Raw genomic sequence first — 20,759 nt, forward strand, 5'->3', positions numbered from 1 at the left:
ACTTATAGCCCTTATAAGTTAGCAGTAATTTGTCCCGTCAGTATACAACGCTCACTTCACTCTCCCCGACAAGAAAGGGCAATTTCTAACTGAGTTGAAGTTGAAAACAAAGTAATTTCGAGGCAGTGCTCTTGATGTAAGCGCGCTGTGTGCTTTTTTTTTATTACAACACACTGTATGCAGTCCGTACAGTCAAAACATTGCATTCGGACTCGAAATTTGTTGCTCCGAACACATCTAATCGAAACCCAATATATTCACTTGTTGCCGTCACTTTACTGAAGTAATTATAGAACCGCACGAAAAAAAAAAAAAAAAAAGGAACAGGATCGGACACACACTGGCTAATCCCTTAAATAATGAGAACCGCGCATGCGCACTCTATTGAACAAGAGTGGAGTAGCGTGGACACCACAATAAATACCGTAAAACGTAAGGCAGTAGACATTTTACATCATATCCGAAAAGACCTACTCATCAAGTAATGCTACTGACGGGAAGCTGACTCATGTATCTGACTGTTTCTTGATCATGTAGACTTCAGTAATCTATCTAGTTGGGACATCTTTCATTGCTAACACAGCTTGCTTGGAGCGCAGCCAAATACGTTCCTAGCGATGGGCAGTTAGGTTAGACGTGGGCGTGCCTTTCAAACTATTACGACGCTTGTTAATGGCCGTGTGAAGCACGTCGGTGGAACACGCACAAAGTAAATGAAGTAGGTGAGATAAAGAAAGCGGGAAGTAGGGGCTGGCCTTGCATGGCTCGCGTAGTGCGCGACATTTCTTTTTGTTTCAATCGTGCTTTCAAACTTGCCGCGCTGGCTGACGCATCTTCGTCACGTCAGTTTCGGTTTCGGGGAACGTTTGAACTCCGCTGAACTCTGACTAACTTCGTCTCGTGTTAGCTCGAGCGAATCGATCGCCGCTACCGTCCTGATCAATGATGCACGCGGCCAGTAGGTAGCGAGCACCGTTCAACGTTTGGACTGCCACCCCAGCGGTAACTCAAGGCGCGTCCGCTAAGAAGAAAGCTCTCCAACCAACTGCGTAGCTGTCCTTTAGCGAGGAGGACGAACCGTTTTCGTTTCCCACAGGTGTCAACAAGTCTGTCCTCAAACGTCCCGTACTTTTTCGCTCGCTTTAGTCCGAACCGTCGAACGAGTTCTTCGCCCTCTCGCAGGTAGAGCGTACGAAGCGACGCGCTGGCGAGGTCACTCATCCATACAGAGAGCGCACACTTCCGGTTTTAAACCCACGTGACCTTAACGCGCGCTTCCCATTGGTCGGGGCGTCGCTAGCGTAGTTTCCATTGGCCGGACCGGCCCCGTTCGGAAAAGCTGGTTCCTTTTCCAGTCGCAGCTCGCCTCGAGAGTGGGGTTTCCCCATCTCGGCAGCGCCTCGTCCGTCGGCGATTATGCCGTACTTCACTCTGAGGACGCCGTACCGACGCGATGGCGGATACCGTCGCCTCTGCCTGCTGCTGCTTCTGACCTAGCGGTGACGGACAAGACAAGTGCGCGAAGTGAAGCCAACCTCGGAGTTTTGTCGCAACGCGGAGTGGCCGCAGACCCGCACGGATAACCCACGAGGTAAGAGGCGCTGTGGCCCAGTTCGTAGCTAGGCCTAAAGCGGTGGGCGATCTTCCTGGGGGGGTTGTTACGGGCGAGCGGCCCTCGAACCCGCCTAGGCGCGATGGAGCAAACCAGTCGATGACCCGTCCGGTAACCCTCTCGCGATGATGGTGCGGTCACTCGCTCGCCAAACTGTGCCGGGTTGTTGCGGAGAGACCACTAATCATGCGTCGGCTAGCCCGTGATCGGTACCACCTTTTTTTGCGATGAGGCAACGCTGCTTCGGCGGGGCGTCGGGACGTCTAGGTGGTTCTTTGCGCCCTTCTTTTTTGTTTTCATTTTGTTCTGTCTGGCCTCTATTTCTGTCTGCTCTGCGCAAGCTGATCGATTGAACCTGCACTTTGCAGACGGCCAGGCGCCCTGAAACGTCGCCGGCACGTTTATTTCGGTGACGTTGCAAGATGTGCACTTTCGAATTCGTGCGACATTTTGCCATAAAGACGATTCAGAAGTTCGTTCGTTCCGTAGTTATGTTTGTATGTAGTTACTCTACGTTTTTGTTTGTTCGCGCTCGCCTTGGCCGTAATTTTTGATATCTTCGCTCGAAAGGAGCAGAATTGTATGTTCAGATTTTTTATTTGTAATTTGGGAAGCCACTTTTTATGTAAAGTTTCTTGGTTTTTTAGGGACATGTGGCTTTTTTACATAAATTTGCTTGATTAGCCCTTAACTTCTACCTCGAATGTTGGACAATGGGAGTGGTACAGTTGTGTTAACATTGGTTAGGACCCGGATTGCAAGTCAACTTTCTTGATGTTCGGTTACACCCCATGTGCAAGTGCAAAAAGAGAATTCGTGTTGCTGTTTATTCTTGCGTTAAGGGCGCCAGAATTCGTGCATTGCAGACGCTTGCACCAAATCGCCATTGCAGTTGTGTCCTGAGGGCATCCTACAACACTCACTGTCGACGCGATACCACATTGCGAGTCTCTTTAGTGCAGTACACTTCTGCACATCACCCGTATCCAAGGACGCATAACAGTTGTACGACGAGAACTACGGTATTCCCCAGATCTGCTATCATTAGCACGGCAATCGACTACCGGAGCCACAGACATGTGCATTGGCGGTAATGCTCTCTGGACGACACCGAAAGTACCCAATTTTCAACCAGATCCTTCGTTACCTGCCTACATTTTAAAGGCTTGGTGGTAAATGTGGCGTTTTCTGCTGGGATGACCTTGATCAAATCGTCTGAGTGAGCTTTCATTCATGCAACACTCGGCTTTTAACACAGCTTGGTGGATAGTTCCGTTTTCGGTCGTAGACGAGCAAAAAGTTGCTCGCCCCGGAGCTCTACTAATATTTAAAAGCGCCTCATCTGAACAGCTGTTGCCGTCACACTTATGCAACGCTAGCTCTCGGCTTTCTTGGCCGAAGAAGGGGGAACTTAGCTCGCGTGACTAAGCCGAAACGTCCCGCTGCGAAATCGGCCCCCTGCGTCGTCTTACGTGGTCGGCTGACTGACTCCCAGCGGGCGGCGAGACTGCGGACTTCCTGCTGCTGGACCAAACCCGTCCTGCCTGTGCGAGCCTCGGGAAATACCCCGTTGCCCATACCTTCCTGCCGACCCCCCTCGCGAGAAAGAAAGATTTGGAGCGAAAAAGCAAAGAAAATGCGCGCTGGTTCGAGAATTCTTTTCGCGTCGTCTGCTGCGCGGCCCTAGCAGACGATGTTCCTTTTCGCAAGACTCGCACGCGTGGGCCCCCGTTGGGATTCCCCAGACGTGCGCGGATTGCGATGCATTTCTTGCCGTGGAGATTTTTTCGTTTTTTGCGTCATCGGAGGATGCGTTCTCCGTCGTGTAAGGCGCGAGATGTTTGCTCATTCGTTACTCTGCGCGTGTCGGAACTCTCCGAATTGATTTTGAAATCGACCGAGCGTTGTCCAAGTTTCGGCGCCTTGAAGCAGGTGTACGATTGTCGAAAGGGATAGCAATTTTTTTTACATCGCATAAAATGTCCTGCGGGTTTTTTTTTTTTTTTTAGGACGTTTTTTCTTTCGTTTGGGATAGGGAGTGAACAGTTCTCTAACCTGTCAGGCCGTACGTACAGCCGTGAGCTGAAGTAAACGGACCACGGGAGCGGTGGCCAAAACTAATCGCTGCGCCGTCTGGTTGCGCGGCACCTGCTGTCGAGACCGCGCACAGCGCAGGCGCGGCCTAGCAGTACAGCACACATGCCGCTATCGCTCGCTTCTCCGCGACTGCTTCTTGCTTCGATAAATCAGCGCCAGGGGAATCATACTGCGCAGTTAGAGCAACACTGCCGGGCACCGCCCTATCATTGAAAACGATGCGACTCACCCGATATGCGGCAATGGTGCTACGCTGCCACACATAGCGAGCTGTGGCTGCGTTGGGCTCGTAGCCCTTTTTTTTTTATTCTTCGGTATCAGAAGGTCGCAGCGGGAAAGCAATGAAGTAAATACATCCAAAAAAAAAAAAATGGCCAACCAACGTGGGTGCTTTCTCTTAGCTCAAGATGGTGTACGGGCTATTTTGCTTGTTTTGATATATTTGCGTCTCATGCAGGGAAAGCTTGTCCCCTACTGAAACAGTCTTCCGATCACATTACAGTGAAACCTATACTATATACCTGCCACAACACCTTAAGCCCCCTCACCAAATCCCGCAATTGTTCACGTCACACCTCGTTATAGCACTTCGGATTTTGCCAAGGGCACCGTGCTAGTCAAGCATAGCAGCTTTTTTGTGACCAATGTGTCGGTTTGTGTGCGTGCTTGGGGCAGTTCGTATGTTTCTCATATATTCAACGGCTCAAAAATAAATACCACACGTGTGATTGGTTAGGTGAAACCCACTATATATCTTGCTTTTGGAGCATTTATGAACTGCTTCGAAGTTATCAAAACCAAAAGCCAAAATTGCGGCCCACTAATTCATTGGTAAGATGAATGCATCCAGCGAAGCCTGACGTTTCCACGTTCCTTTGTTTCGCAGTTTAATAAACTGAAGTTATTAAGATGTCGGATATATACAAAAACGGCTTACGATTTTTTTCAGTTTTTACGAAAGTATTAACCAAAGTAGCTCAAGAAACTAAAACGGAACCATTTCTAGACGGCTATTAACCTATTTTTGTGTGATCGATGAAACTTGGAATTATCTTAGCAGACAGAAATGTGGATGCTGTAAGGCGATTTTCACAGTGGTTTCGGCGAACATGGTGAGGCTGCTCGAAAGGGTTCGGAAGCAGTACCTTCATGTTATCGTAGTCAAAATGCGACTGCTAACTATCTATGTGGCCGACTGAGGTAAATCTCCCCGTGATTTAGTAGCCGTTGCAATAGTCAACTATAGTATCATTTGATTTATAGTGGTGTTTGAATAATGCACTTTATGGGCTAGAACTGTTCAGTGGAACGATGTGTTGACAGCCTAGACATTTCTAAACGTTTGTAAGTCCAGCGTGAACTAACTAGAAGGAGTACGTGACACTCCTCACAGTGGTCTTTGAGGTAAAATGTAGTGCGTTCTTTCCTTAGATATCCGCATTTAAACGCGAGTTCTCGGGCCCCTTTAAACGTGGCTTGTACGCAATGCACGTTATGTCGGACAGACGATGGCGACACGAAATACCCCGGATTTTTTTATGCCAGTGGACCTCGGCAGGTAGCGTGCCGAAGATTCCTTCTGGGCTTGCATAAGTGGTGGGGGACCCCACGATGAAATAGGGTCACACGTGTCCTTTTGTCACACACTCAACCATTGCCGCCAAAGTTGCTCATACACATATCTCTATGCCCGCCCTTTGACTTTGGCTTTTCTGCATAGCTTAAGAGTAGTGCAAAAAGCCAGCTTTAAAATTTGGACTGTCTGGAGGCGTTATTCTAACATGTCATGCGGCAAATCCACTTTTTTTAGTTCGCGGCAGGGTTTGGAAAAAAAGGGATTGGGGAGTATCGCGGAGGGACCCACGGAGTTCGAAGTGTCCTCACCTTCCTATTTTTGTCTGCGGACCCCCATCTGAGAACGACGGCCCTGTGCAATGCTTTTTAAAATAATACGCGTAGATAAACTTGGCTGTTTTGAAGTATACCGTCGTTTGTTTGCCGCATACCGTCGACCATAAGCTGGTAATATTTTTATGTTCCATAATTGACTGAACGACTACCTCTGGATCAAATCCTTCAATTTCAACTCGTGTAACTGTAGTGCGCAAGAACTGTCAATAATGGTTTCAAGTGCAAATAAATCTAATCGAAAAACGTAGTTTGGAGGCGTTTCGATAGTCGCTGGGTATTGAAGGCGTGGTTCAATAGTATCTCATATCGCAATACAGTTTTTGAACATTAAATATATGTGTCGGGGCCTCGAACTTGAAAAAATTGCGAAGTTGGATTTTCCCGAGCATTTGCAAAATGGCACATATGCCGCATACCAGATACAAAGTTTCATAAAGCAATGCAGTACATACCTAAACACAGCAGTATTTGTTAAAACCATAACATCTAAGGTTAGCATAAATAATTTTTCGAGCACGCTGATATTCTCGGGAGGCTATAATTTTGAAAGTGTCCTCAAAACCGACAAAGACGGTGTTTTGTATTATTTTCTTCGACTGCACAATGATTTTTTTCTGCTTCATTTTCTGCTTAAATATGTGGCGCGGGTGTGTGTGTGTGGGAGGGGGGGGGGGTGCAAAAAAAAGTTTGAAGTCAGAGATAATCACGAGCGCGCCAACTGTGCCAGCGGAGCTGCGTTGCTGCCGATTGCGCCAGCGCGCCGTTTCCACAGGCGTGTTGACCAGCAGACAGCAAAAGGGCAGCGCGGTTACCCTGGCATCAATTTATCGGAGCGTGAGACAATAGTGAAGACGCGAGCGATAGCGGCATGTGTGCTGTACTGCTAGGCCGCGCATGCGCTGTGCGCGGTCTCGACAGCAGGTGCCGCGCAACCAGACGGCGCAGCGATTAGTTTTCGCCACCGCTCCTGTGGTCCGTTTACTTCAGCTCACGGCTGTACGCCGGAAAACATTTAACTCTCGTGCGTGAGAGAGCAGTAAATTCCGACTCTTGATGGAATGAGAAGGGTTGTCGGCTTGACGTAAATCGTGAAATGATGGAAATGGCGCGAAGAGTCCAAACAGAGTTCTAATGGCGATATTGGCGCGTTGACGGGTCGTTAATTTATGGGCTGAAAAGAATTTCAGAGGCCTCACGGGCGCACAGAAGGCCACAAGTCGATGGTAAATGAATAAAAAAACTAAAACGTAATACTGCGCCAAAAGCGTAGAAGTACCAAAATAGCAATAGCGAGAGTAGTTGCCACTGGTTGGGCACAATTATAAACTGTCCTTAGTTTGACTGGTGCTGGAAGTCTGCATTTCGCAAATTCCGATGAACGCCAAGTGATGTTATCCATTTCCGGGCGGAGTCGCGGTGGAAATGTTGCAACCGGTACGTCCCGGGACGTGTTCGGACCAGACGTCGTTGGGCCTGTTTCCCGGATATTTTTTTGATATCCCCAACCTGGTTTGTCTGCGTCCGTATATGGATTGCCACGTTTGAAACAATGCGTCATTGAACGGATGTAGAAGAGTTGGGGGGGGGGGGGGGAGATTTCAGTGATATCACTGGGGCGTTTGTTTTAATACGTGAGCATCTTCTATTTTACCATCCAAGAATTCTACCTACCAACCGTCCCGACAGGGTTGAATTAAGAACGAGAGTGGGCAGTGGTTTCGAGTTATTAGTAATTTATGGGATGACGTAAGCGAAGGGTGCCGTTATATCCTGCACCGATTTCAGCTGTCTGGACTGTTCCTTCACGGATGCGCGTATTTCCGAATTCCTGCTTTGAAAAAAAAAAACATTTTCCTATGGAGCATCGTCCGCTGTGTGTTGTTTCCTTTGTCCGCCTTCCATGCTTTTTTTTTTTTATTTCCTATCAGTTAAAAAATCGCATGTACTCAAGTTCACCTTCCCTCCCCCCTCCCCCCCTCTTCAGGGGACATTTGGTATCTCGGACAGTGCTGTGGCTGCCGCTGCGTTTCGTCCAGAAAAACCCGTTTGGAGAGGATTGGAAAAGTTGTGGAATTTTAAACTCTAGTAAACATATCGTGCACACCTCCTCGCTTTTTTTTTTTCTCCCGAAATGCCGCGGCTTGAGTAAAACTCCGGTTCTCTGAGCCGCCCGTTGATCGCCCACTGCAAAAAGCGGGGTACAATTATCAATTATCGTATCATTTATATTGTACTTGTTGCGTGCACTTTCGTTTAATTGCTTTTCTTTTTAACATTTATATTGCACTCCTTCGGCTGGGGCGGTTGCACGACCGTGCGCAAGTTAGCCCTGGCACCCAACACAGCGGATTTGCTGCCTGTGCTCTTTGGCCCGCGTGGTCCCTCGAAATGTTGGTAATTGAATGGCGCCGTTAATTTTCGCTCGCAGTTACGAAATCTAGCAATGGCGGCCGAGGTGGAATTTGCCACCATAACGCCACAGAGGAGCAGTAGTGTAGAAATATGTATGTACGTATGCGCCTTTTCTGTGTGCAGTCCGGTAATCATTGCAATCGCGGGGCCTCGCCCACTACATGTTTCACGCTACGAAATCATCATAATCATTGACGTACGTTGCGCCGATAGCCATCATTGTTTTTCTTTTGGACAACCGAACCGTGATTCTTTTTTGTATTAGGATGCTTCGTTACTTGCTCAGGGTTTTGTGGATTAGGTGTTCGCTTTTTTGCAGATAGAATTACGACTTTGCTTTGCTGCTCGCCGTGAATTGATAGCGTCTACTTTTTTTTCTTTTCCCCAATCTTTCTGACATGTGAGGCGCCGGACTGCCGGGAACTGGCTATTTTTGGAACTTCGCCGGCCGCGGCGCCAGTTATTTTGAAGGAATGTCGTGGCTTTCGACTCTCCGTTCCTTTGCGAGAGAACAGGACACGATCTCCATTTAGCTCTGGCGTCATGAGCGATCCTAGGCGTATGCGTCATCTCTTGCCGGCGTAGCATCCTGTAATACATGTGGGGAGGCGTCTTTTGCTCCGCTGGTTATCGCCAGGTTTCGCGGCCTTGTTGCCCCGCCTTGCCTTTTTCGGGCTGTCGTCTGCTGGGGTTGATTAGTTCGTCCTTTTGCTGCCTTTGTGGCGGAAGGTCGCTGTTGAGTGATCAAGTTTGCTTGCCGCTGTCAAATTAAGGATGAACCGTGGTTTCATATTATTATGCAAAAGGGGGGGAATCTGGCACGAGGGTGTACGCGAGCCGCGCTTCAACGAGTGTGCTGTCGTCTGCTGTGCAGATGAGACGCGTTCCATTTGGACTTGGCATGGCTTGTGTGTGAGCTCAAAAGGTGTCAGTTGCCTCAAAAAAGCTGGAAAATTTCTGGCAAAAAAACTATTGGAGTTGTCTTATCAATACAAAAGCAGAACTCCTGTAGGTTTTTGCTGATTTTTTTTAAAAAGCTATGCAAGGCGACGGAAAATGCTAACGTGTTAATTCTGCCGTTATGAGCGGAAAGTAGCCAGGTTGCGAGCCAGTCCGAGTCATAACGGGCTTTATGGCGGCCCCCATGGTGGCACATAATTTCCGTCTATAAAAACGTAACTACCGCAATAAAAAAAGTTGGCTACTACTGCAGCCGCAGTTGATTCTGCGATGATCTCTGGTCTCCCACAATAGACCCTATGCGAAATTGCTTGGTGATCTAGCAACACTGATGTAAACAAGACCGTCGGCCATGTTGGTACGGGCGCCGATCGGGAAGTCTCGTATTGTTTACTGTGGAAGAGCAGGTGACGGTAACGCGGTATGGCTCAAACTGGACGGCGTTTTCCGGATCCCGACCGCGGATTGTGGACGAAGGACTTGTCTGCGCTGCCGACTGTGTCCGAAGACTCATACCACTCGGGGTGCGCGGCAAAGACCCATCCGAGCGGCAGCGGAGCAGGGCATGCCGCCTAGCCACCGAGGCGCATTGCTCGCCTTCATCGCTGCGGACAAACACGTGCGACTCGCAGTAAGTAAATCCTTCTTTGTTTTTTACTTGACGCGAGTTAACCGGCATGAGCATTTGTATGGCACTTTGTTCACCGTTGTTTACCATCAGACACACCCCTTGTCTGATGAGCAGCGGCGACCCTGTTGCAGTAACTCTGAAACAGGAAAGCGACAATCGCCAGACTATACCGCTAGTGGGTGGATTAGGTATTTTCAAATGCTGTACATCGAATTTACAGGATGATTTTTAGCGAAGATGTTTACGGAAAGGTTGCGGCCGTTTTCCGTGACGGTCGTCCGCCCGCGCGTTTGCCGCAAAGCAATCGTGCTTTGCGGCGAAGTCAACTACAAAAGCGCACATACGCCTTGAAGTTTCTTTTTTTTTTTTTTTTTGCGTTTTCATTATTTATTGCGCATGTTCTGCCGAAAAAAATTGTTTGTGTGTCTTTATTCTCCTTTTTTGGCGGTGGGATGGTTGTGTTTGTTTCTAAAGCGCATGTTTTTGGTGTGCACGAATAGATAATACAGTAAAACCTCGTTAGCTCGAACACACTGAACTAGAAGATTTTTTTTAATTCGATGGGTCATCGGTATAGCCCGAATGTTTACCTGTTTATCTCGAAAGGTTCTGGAAGTGAGTTCCAGATAATAATATTATTGCTTGCTTGCTTAAGTTATGACGAACACGATTATGCGGGTACTGGTATCATTACCCACGGTGAGGTTTTTCAATGTTAAACTTCCTTCTCTTGAAAATGCATTAACAAAGCATTCAGAGATACTTGCACGCTCGAACTTGACAAACAATTTTGACATCATTGCTGTTTGAGGTGTAGATTATTGTCCTTGCAACAGTGTTAAGGAAGACACAAAATCTGGTCATTTTGAGTCTGTTCCTTGCGGCCACTTCTTTCTGCTCTGTCCCTTTACCATAAACTGTAGCGGACTAGTCCTGTTCTTCACTGAGTGTTATTTACTGATACTCTCTCTGTTCTTGCAGGTTGGGCCTCATCCATGTGCTCAGCAGCTACTTTCGCTCACAGAAGAAAAGTGGCTGGCCCTAGGTTGTGTGCCTCACCTTTGAGACGGACAGTGGGGCGATTGGGGAGGCATCGTGCGAGTGCCCGGCGGGTTGCAGTGGAGAATGGAGTCACATCCTGGCTGCTGTGCACCTACTCGCCCTCTTGCAAGCCGAAGGTTTTAAGAGGCGCCACCAAAGCTTGCGTGCACTGAGCTGCCACAACAGTGGGGACGTCCGAGACAACAGGGCATCAAGCCAGCGAGTGTCCAAAACATTGACTGGAGAAGCCCGCGATAAAATGGCCCCTCCCTTCCCTCACCAATGCGTCTGTTCGATGCACGTCGAGTACAGGAGCAATGCGAGCAGCAACAAAGTGCCGTGCAGGCGCTTGGGAGAAAACTTGGTAGCTTTGGGAATGAGTTTTTTGCCCCAGTTGTGCTGGCCTCCCGCTCCTCCCCCCCCCCCCCCCCCTTCCGCCAGTGACAGAAACAAGGACTGGCATGGCACCTGAAGGGTCACCTATGAGCTACCAGCAAGCATTCAGGAGCACGCAGAGGCTGGGCAACGTCGCGTTTACTAGACCGCGACATGCAGGGGTGCGCGAATGCTTCTTTTTGTTCCATTTATATCCACAGTTTGCTATACTGCACGCGCTATAAATCAGCGAAGTAGTTTAATTTACTGGGATTTTCACTGTGGATACAAAAAACGCAAAAGCTCTCAAGCTGATGCGCGGCAGCCTGATGCAACTGTGGCCGTTTTCTTTTTGAATAAAACTTGAAAATTGTCTCAGCTACCTAGATCAATGGCCACTATCATTACTTCGGAGGCATGCATGCAGCGTGTGACAAACTAGAGGAGTGAGTGTGTATTTTAGTCGCAAAATATTCGACAGTAAATACATCGTTGCTGGAATGACAATGGGCACCAAGTTAACTTGACGTAACAACAAACCTTTCGGCCCGGAAAATCGGGAACCAAGTGAAAAAGCTCTAATTTTCCACCATTAGATCATCATAAAACAGCGTTCGCCACTTCTGCAACGACACGCGGCTAAATGCAACGTAAAGAAACCAACAACACACTCCCATACCGTGCGCGCCCGCCACAGAGGAAATTTTCGACGGCGTAGTGCGGCAAGAAAAGTTTGCTTACAGCCCTAGGTAAGATAGGGGCTCGTGTAGGGGCTAAGCGGTACCATTTAACAATGAAATGAAGCGGGCGCAGAGCCACAGGGACGAGTAAAGAAACAGCCTAATTTTGGCAACGTGTGGTACTGTTTTCCCGGTCGAGCGCCGCTGTCAGTCGCGTGAATAGGCGGCGCACGCTCAGGCTTCATTTAGAATACAAAGGCTGGACAAGAGAACTCCAACGCAGCTGTATTTTTCATACGGACAGCGACTACGGAACCCCGCGCTTAGCGAACCAACGACAAATATTCGCTCCAAGCGCACCGCGCCCAGCGTGTCACAAAGGTTGCTCGCGCCGGCACAGTTCGCGTCACAAAGTTCGTTCAAAAGCGTGGAACTTCCCGTACCTTTTCTCCATTTGAACCGGTAATTCTGCATTTCGTGCTCTGCGGCACGAAGCAATGTTCCGGCATTGTAGTCCATCACCAAGAGCGGTCAATGCCCGCCTTCTATGTTTTGCTAATTGGTTTCGGTTTCAAACGACCGTACCAAAATGGCGGAACTAGTTACCGGAGTCGACGTGAGATGGCGGGGCGCATTTTGCATAGGGTCTATTCTAGCAGGGTTGTTCTGAGTACTGCCAAATGTTCCACGTGCTACGCGCGCCCGTGTTTTCATCTCCGCGGTGTGTCGAGTGCTGCTGCTGCTGCTGTCGACGCCAAGAACTGCAAGTTGGCCGCACCGTCGTCGGCCTTGGAGGGCAGAAAGGAAGAAAGAAAAGAAAAAATCCAAGCAGATTAAAGCCGGTTATCGCGCTGTGCTGCCTCCACGCTCCCGCAGTCTGGAGAACCCCCTCGAGATCGTTTTGTTGACGTCGGGGGTATTCCGGGCTCGTCCCCCTCGCCCGCTCGCTTATCGTAGAAGGGTCGTCGCGGTAACGACGACGTCGCGAGCGGTGCCGTATTTGCCCGCATCGACCCGCGCGTTTAATGCGCCCCGTATCGCCGGACCTCCAGTACCGGGGAAGGGGATTCGGTACGGCAGCTTATTTGTGCCTTGCGGACGTTCATTCTCCGGAATCCGCCCTTGTAAAGACAGTGGTCGTTCTTGAACTACGCAAACGTGAAAATTGTGGTCTGTCCGTCTGTTCTTGCAAAACCTTACCAAACTTCTAAATCTGGCAGCACTTTCATTAGCGTTGTACAGCAAGAACACTCTCTTGATAACGCACGGGACATGTATTAGGCTCCTGATATTTGTTAGTTGAGTCATCATTTCAGCATGGCTGTCTTCACATTTTAGACTGCAGGCCTTTTACACCCCCGTACCAGTTATTCATTTTTTTAGCTTCTTCATATTCATTCCAGTTGTAACTTGCTGAATGAAAGACCACTCCACTGGACCTGGCGCTCTGGCCTCTACCCTTGCGCCATAAACACATACTGCTACTTCTAGCAGTGCAGCAATATATAAACAGTAAACAGCAATACATAACTGGTACTAGGCAGTGCTCTTTTAATTGAGAATAGATGGCAGCTCGATTTCGGGATAGCAAATAACAAAGGCACGTTGAAAACAATTGTTTGTCGGGAAATTCAAAAAGGGCTAGCGCTCAAGCCTGGACCTTAGGCGGCACTCCAAGAAGTCCTGCAGTCGCAAAAGGTTCCAATGGATGGCGGGAAAACCGAATTAAGCAAACTTCCACTGTATTTATTGGGGTGGAGTGGAGCGGCTTGTGGAGTGGACAACCCCTCTGCAACCCGCCACTGCATGGCAGACGCTGCTTTCTCTGTGGGAGTTCGCGTGCTCCTCAGGCGTCGACCGCCTAATGTAACCTTTAAACTCTCTTTCTCTCTCTCCCCCCCCACCTTCCTCTCTTCCCCATGCTGACTGACGTGTGCACCTTCTGTAGTAAGTTTTATGTTATGTTATGGGGGTAAAAGTGAGATTGTTGAGGGGAAGGGTGTGAGAGGTGGGCTGGGGAAAGTAGGAAGGCATTATTTACCAAGGCAGGGGCAATGAAGACATTTTTTATTGACATTTGCAGCAAACCGAGCAGATGTGTAGCCAGTTCTGTTCGATGCGATTTAAAAGTTAAAATTTATCATCTTTTTTTTTTTTGTGGCAGAGTTGCTTGCCGTAAGCTAGCTACTTATTTTTACTTGCGTAAGCCTTCATGGAGCTCTCGACTGTTCTCTTTTGACCCCTGCATTAGTATCCCGTCACGTGCAAGGCATGCCTGCACAGCTGGTGTTATTAGAGCAGGGCCTTTCCGATGCAAAACATGCACGTGGTTGGTCTGTCTGTCCAATGCAAAGCTTGCCATATTGACATAAATGGATGGTTTTTTTCGGAGGGCACAATGAACAATAGGTCTTTGTATCTGTCGTTGGTGCTGCGCAGCTACTTTAAAAGCTCAGGAGTATGGTCTGTTCCTTGTTGTGACCTTATGCGCTGCTCGACACGGGCATCCTCGTGTAGTAACGTCTATGCCTTAAAGGACGGAACAAAGGCATCGCAGTGGCTTGTTCAAAACAGCTCCAGTTCGTACAAGCTTGTTTTGAAGTATTGCAGGGTAGTTGCAGTCAGTTGCTAAACACCTTGTGGTAAAAAAACGGGTATGTACAAGAGCTCCTAACGTTTTGTGTGTTTGGCATTGTCTGTTGCAAAAAAAGCCATCCATTAGCTGCGGTGTCACTGTGGTTGCGACTGGGGCTTGGCTTGGCAGGCGAGGCACTTTCAGAAGCCGGGCTTTAGCAAAGGATGAGGTGGGCCTCCCGTACACCAAGTTTTGACGAGGGACTAAAGCAACTTGGACAAAATGAGGCCTTAGGAAATAGAGGTTCAAGCTGCCATTAGCATTGAGTTTGTCTCACAAATTGCCTGATTTTGCAGCCAGGGGCAGGGTTTTCATAGTGACTTTTCCTTGGAAGCCATTCGAGAATGTGAGAGAGAGTTGTTTGAGTTTATGATCTACTGCATGCTTCTTGGCTGGACGTTTGGGATGGATAAAGAAAAGGCCCTAGAAGAAGCTGTGCAGGAAAGGAAACAAAACTAGCGCCAACTTGGCGTGCGATGACAGACTAACGCGTCACTTTTTTTCTTTCCCTTTTTTTTTCCCGCAGCTTGGACCACAGAATTTATTGTGCCTAAATTACGTCCACTTCATCCAGATAGGAGAGGGAAAAATTGAACAGGGGCTATTTTTAGAACAGGTCAAAAAGTAGATTGATTTGTGTGGTGTGAGATATTCCTCCTGGTCTTTAGGTGGGCGCAAGTGTTTCTCCTAAAATACAGTGGACCCACGTTTACAAAAAATCAGGCTTTTGTGTTAAGTTAAGGAAGCAGTCCCGAGTGATAAAGTTGCCCTGTAACCGAGGTAAATGGTACACAGTCGGTAAGCACTTCTGGTGCGAGAGTATCAGGCAGAAACTTTTGAATCTTACCCGGCATGCGAGAAAAACTTCTCTCAGCTTTTAGAGCAGTGGAGGACAATGTGACAGGTGCATCACTCAGCGATTAGATTAGATGGCTTACAGAGGATATTCGAGCTCAGATAGGAGAGAAGTGAAGTTGGGCTGGCCATGGGATGTGGGTGGTTGGCAGTATTTACCAAGGTGACACAGTGTCTACACAGTGTCTACTTGGGGAGGATGGGATAGGAAGCATAGCGTTTCACCTTGATGTGTACTAGAGGAAAATCTGGTGCCAGTGTCGAGGCAAGCCACACTTCAGTGAGCAGGCCATCGCGCTCCAGGTAGAATGTTCCACTTGTCCTTGGCAGGGCTCCCCAGCAACCTCAAAAGTAGCCTGTGGCTCCAAGAAAACTATTTCCGATAGAGATTCAAGTTTTTTAATGGCTATAAAAAATGGAGCTCCAAAAAGATCTATTTGTCAGGGCATTTTTAGAAGCTTTGTATAAGGGGAACGAAAAAAAGAATGTTGCCTATTGTTGTCTTTGGCCCGCCGCGGTGGCTCAGTGGCTAAGGCGTTGCGCTGCAGAGCGCGAGGTCGCGGGTTCGATTTCGGCCGCGGCGACCGCTTTTCTGATGGAGGCGAAAAGCAAAAACACCCGTTTGTACGAGATGTCGGCGCACGTTCAAAATCCCCAGGTGGTCAAAATTAAACTGGAGCCCTCCACTACGGTGCGCCTTATCGCCTGCTCTGCATCGGCGCGTCAAACCCTACAATCAATCAATCTTTGTTGTCTTTGGCCTCGGAATAAGTTTCCATAGAGGTGCTGGTCCATACGATGTGCAAAAGGACAAAAGCACAATTTTTCATCTAATAATGGGGGAGATAGGTGCCTAAACAAATTTAATTTTAGCAGTTTGCCAATGTGGCTCTGTCTTCTAGCCTTGCGTTGGAAGTGAGCTTTTCACACAGCCGCAGCGTCCTGGCACAGGTGACACTCGTTTCTAGTCCTACATGTGGATGATCTAAAGTTTTCAAGAGCTTTAGGACGTTAGTCGTCGAACTGAGAACGCACGTTTGGCTCTTGAAGGACAGCAAGTTGGGCTGATTGGTTTAGATTTCTCAAAAACAGTGCAAGATAGAAAACTACTGTAATAGGAGGAAAGACTTCATCGGCCTTGTGCCGTCGTCCCATCCTCTGCCGTCCCCGTTTACTTTGCAGTTTTTGACATCGTTGAGGTTTGGCTCGCCCCATTTTTGTTGGAGAGTCCGTTGGCTATTGCCTGGGAATTTCTGTGGGAGTTGGAACGCAACGAGGCCACATTCACACGAAGAGGGCGTGTTCTCATTGAGTTGTGCTAAGAAGCGGGGGTGAGGGCAGACTAGACGGATGAGGACTCAGATTAGGGCTGCAACGACCACCTGTATGTGTTACTGGCTGCTTTTCTTCCAGCTTCCTCCTGTTTATAGCCGGCAGATGTTATCCCATCGGCGTGTTTTGCCGGCCTCTGTGACTCGATTCCCGAGAGCCTTGGAATGGGAGCAGGTTGACAATCTCCGATCTAAATCTCTCCTTCGCTCGTTGCGCTCAAGCTGGCCGCATTGATGGCCGGCCCATCCTGCCCCTGATAATGAAAGCCCGATGTTGTGTTCACATTCGAACCGAAAGTGGCAGAAAAACCCGCTTTGACGAGATAAACGAGTCGCGTTGGCCAGTTCGGCCTCGGAATTGGGAGCTGTGGCTGGCGGAGGAAGGCAGGTGGGGGATTTCCCCGGCTGGAGAGGTTTGTTGGCTGATGTTCGGTGATCTGGCAGCTTGCGCTTGGCCTCGTTATCAGCCTCTTGTCGTGCTTTCAACCTGGTGGTCAGAGTAGCCAGGGAGCAACTGCCGGGATCGATCGCTGTCTATCCAGTTTGTGTTTGTTTCAAGGGCAGGGTGGATGGCAGTGTCATTTAGTGTCGTTTTTGCCGCTATTTGTGAGCTTGTTGAAACACATTTAAAAGGGGGAGGAGGAGACACTTTCGTTTCGGGCCGTTGTTTTCGTTTCAGATGAGTGGGGCAATGTATTGTGCCTTTTGTTGCTGTGTGAGGAACCAAGCCTGTAATTTGATAATTACCCATGACTGAGCTGATAATTACCGATACTGAATCACCCTACTGATAATTACCAGGCTGATAATACTCTAGTGATAGTGGTTGACATTGGCGTACTTGGTAAACTAACTCCCTGCAGCAAAGCTGTGTGTTGGAACAATAAAATTTAAAGGTGATGAAAATTTCAAGTCAAGTCAATGTTTATTTCCACATAGCAATGCTATGTTGAGGGGGACAGACAAAAAGCCCTTTTTTTTTTTTTTTAGGGCTTGACAAAGGCCTGTGCCCTGTATACAGTTACAGCAGCGTTGTGAGAAATGCACGTGTTCCAAAATTATATAAACCAGAAACAAAGCACAGCATCACGATTCTAATGTCACTCACAAAGACATCTACAATAGGTGTGGTAAATACATGTGCCACAAAATTAAACCAGCTTTAAAACCAAACCAGCTTTAAAATTAAACCAGCTTTAAAATAAAACCAAAATTACTTTTTTTTTCCCCCAGATTACAAATGCACTAGTACTCTTCCATTAGCTGGTGCTTGGTCCTACCCTCAAAGCAGGCTGTCCAACTTTTGCCTCCATGCGTTTTGCTGTCGAAAATGGGAGCTATAAGGGTTAGCTTGTTGTGTGTGGTGGTTTCGTTGCTGTTGTCAGCAGTGTTTCACTTAGCTCAATTTGTGCACAGTGCACCCGTATACTTGAGTGCCAGGATAGCTTGTCCCTGAATTGTTAGCCTTCGCTCGAAATTTGGTCGATAAAAAGCAAGAGGCATTTGGTCTGCAGAACTGCTTGTTCCAGTACATTGTACCACTCGGTTTCTTCAGTCAATATTTAGAACCCCTGGCCTCCTTGAGCGGTGCGATTAGCGCTTGGAGTTTTCAAATTAAAAAGAAGTGCAAAGCACTCGCCGCTTGTGTTCTTTGTACAGGTATACCCAGAAAGCACTCGTGGAAGGGTCGTGGGCTTGTATGGGCTCGGGGCTCGTTTTTGTGGGTTGTGTGTGTTCTGTTCTTGCTTAAATTAGTTTCAAGCATTACAAAACTTGATTACCTTGTTTACTCACTCGCGCAGCGGCCAAACAGCGTAAACTTTGTTCTAATTTGGCGCTAAGTCCAGCAAGAAGAGCTGAAGGCGTGCCATGTGTAGTAGGCTGTCAGTCGGTGGCTTTGCTTGGCTCTGATTGGCTTTGCTCTGTGTTGTCATATTTTTTTTCCTGTCAAAGCATTAACATGTGATGCAGCGGAAAAGCTGCTGTTGTGTGGTGCTGGGAAACTGCTTCTAAACCTCCCGTTGGCTGCGACGCATTCTGTAATTTGCTTTGCAGGGCACTATTTAATGGCGAAATACGGAGGCGTGAGCTCCTGTGCTGTCAACAGCAGCATCTGTCCACACCAGTACACCTTAGATGCACCGCAGCAAAACTTGAGAACATCACTTCCAGCGCAAAGCTCTATAAGGCAACCAGCGGATTCAGCGGGTTGTCATTGCTTTTGCGTCCGCTACCTGTAAGATGTACTGAGGTGTTAGCAATGTTTAGCAAAGTTAGCAAATGGGTAGAAATAAGGCTAGCTAGTGGAACAGGCTTGGCGTAGTGCCCAAAATGCGATATTCTGATTTGAGATAAGCATAAGCCAGGCCCGGGCCTTCTGGTGCGGTGCAGAAAGTTAACTAAATGTGCTGGCATGCCATGCCAAGCCACTAAATGAACCTTAAAGATACCAAACCACCCTTGTTTACAAACAGAACACTTAGAACTAAGCTGAAAGGACATTTTACTGTAAAAGAGAGAATCGCGGTTGTACAAATTTTTGCACTGTTGGGGCTGGAACCCAGGCTGTTTGTTCCAAAAACTGTGGCCCTACCCATTAGGCTACTACTGAGGCTGCACAGGAGCGTGTTCTTATCAGTTGCTCAAAATAATAGCATTCGAAGTGAACCAGTGGGATTAGATGCGTACAGGAAATGGCGGGCTATATTCACGGGAGAATGTAAATATCGCACCTAAAATGCATAACTAGCGCCACTTGAAAGCACACACATTTGTACAAGACTGCTTTGTTGCTCAGCTACAAAAGTTTGCATGCCATAACAGCAGAGCACCCTTGGCATTGAGGGTGAGTTGTGTCATCACGCCCAACTACCCTCTGACTCGTGCACTGAGCTGGGGGTCGTTTCCAGCGTGAAACAGCAAACTACTTCTCGTCCCAAAACTCTGCAGGCGCACTCTAATTTTCCTTGTGCGTCTGCAAACCAGGGGCGAGACATGTTCCTCAGACCTTCGACAGGATAAAGCAAACATTCTACCAAAATACTTTCGACTACGCTGCAGCCATTTCATCGTTCTACCTTCTTAAAAGTGGATGACGAATGGAGCTTTTCGCACACGACACTGAGGTTTCGCAGAGTTTAGGTGAAAGGTACGAGGAAGTTTTATTTCTCTTGAGCATTGACGGCGGTGGTCCCTAAGAAAGACGCACACATTTCTCTTTGGCTTTTCTGATCTAGAAAATTGCGTATATTGACAAATCTACTCAAAACACGTATGTATGTAATGGGGCGTATAAGCTTGAGGTGTGAGTGATGTTTTCATCTTGCGAATGGTGCCTATTTTATTAAAGCGAAGATTCAGTGACCTCACTGATGCCGTTGTACGCCAGTACGCCCTTCAGGAAAGCCCACTTTCACCGACAATGATGATTGATTTTGTGAGTGAAGGGAAAGAACAAAAACGCGCCTTGTGGCAGGAATATAACCTGATTTTGTTCCGCATTCAGCGAGCGTGAGCCATCGTCGCAAAAGCTCGCGTCGAAGCACTGGACGTCAGTGGAAAAACCATTGCGACAAACACAAAGGGAGGCGTGTAAAACAGTGGCTACTTTTCGCCGGATACTAACCTCTCTCTCGTGCCAAGTTCGAGAGATTACGTGCTCGGCTTATCTGTGGAGAGCTCGTTGATACGTTCTTTCCGCTTAGCAGAAATAGCAGGAGCGTTAGTGATCATTCTTTTGTGTGTCTACTGTGTGTTTAAAGCTTGGAAATGCACTTGCTCTCGGCACAGTGATAAGCGAGGTAGGCAGGCACTGTCTGTCGCATGCAAGCGAACTTGTGTTGCGTGAGTGCATGTTCAGAAAACTTGCCGGCCTGGTCTGTCTGCATGCATTCTCGCACGATAGCTGGGTTGTGCACACAGCCTTCGAACCGGCGCACCCGCTTCAAGCCAAAGCTTGTCATATCACCCTCAGACTGCACTTTTATTACTCTTTGGCCTTAGTAGATGATAGACTGCACGAACAAATATCGTCTAACTTTGTTTCCATCAATGCAAAAACTGCGTGTGGATGAAGCAAAGCCAGAAGCTGATCCAGTGTTTTTTAATGCTACTTGCGTTCCTTTGGTTTTCTCCACTCAGTATTTCTGCTTTGTTTCGTTTTGGTCTGTCCATGTATGCCTAACTGTCTTGGTTTGTTGGCATCTGTAACCGTTTTCTT

At 48.0% G+C, this 20,759-nt stretch overlaps 1 protein-coding gene across 2 annotated transcripts in view; it reads left to right on the forward strand.

The window, feature by feature from the left end:
* Positions 1–1,313: 1,313 nt before the first annotated feature.
* The window catches only part of LOC144141048 (uncharacterized), a 37,917-nt gene continuing 18,471 nt past the window's right edge, over positions 1,314–20,759 (forward strand). The window contains exon 1 of one of the 2 annotated variants that reach the window (XM_077672551.1): positions 1,314–1,591. The gene's annotated coding sequence lies outside the window, so the exon portion shown is untranslated. The remainder of the gene's footprint in view (positions 1,592–20,759) is intronic. The other variant, XM_077672550.1, reaches the window with a different exon arrangement.

The sequence above is a fragment of the Haemaphysalis longicornis genome, unplaced genomic scaffold (genome assembly GCF_048455015.1).
Source record: "Haemaphysalis longicornis isolate Haplotype H1 unplaced genomic scaffold, Haemaphysalis longicornis Haplotype H1 scaffold_6, whole genome shotgun sequence".
NCBI classification, from domain to species: Eukaryota; Metazoa; Arthropoda; class Arachnida; order Ixodida; family Ixodidae; genus Haemaphysalis; species Haemaphysalis longicornis.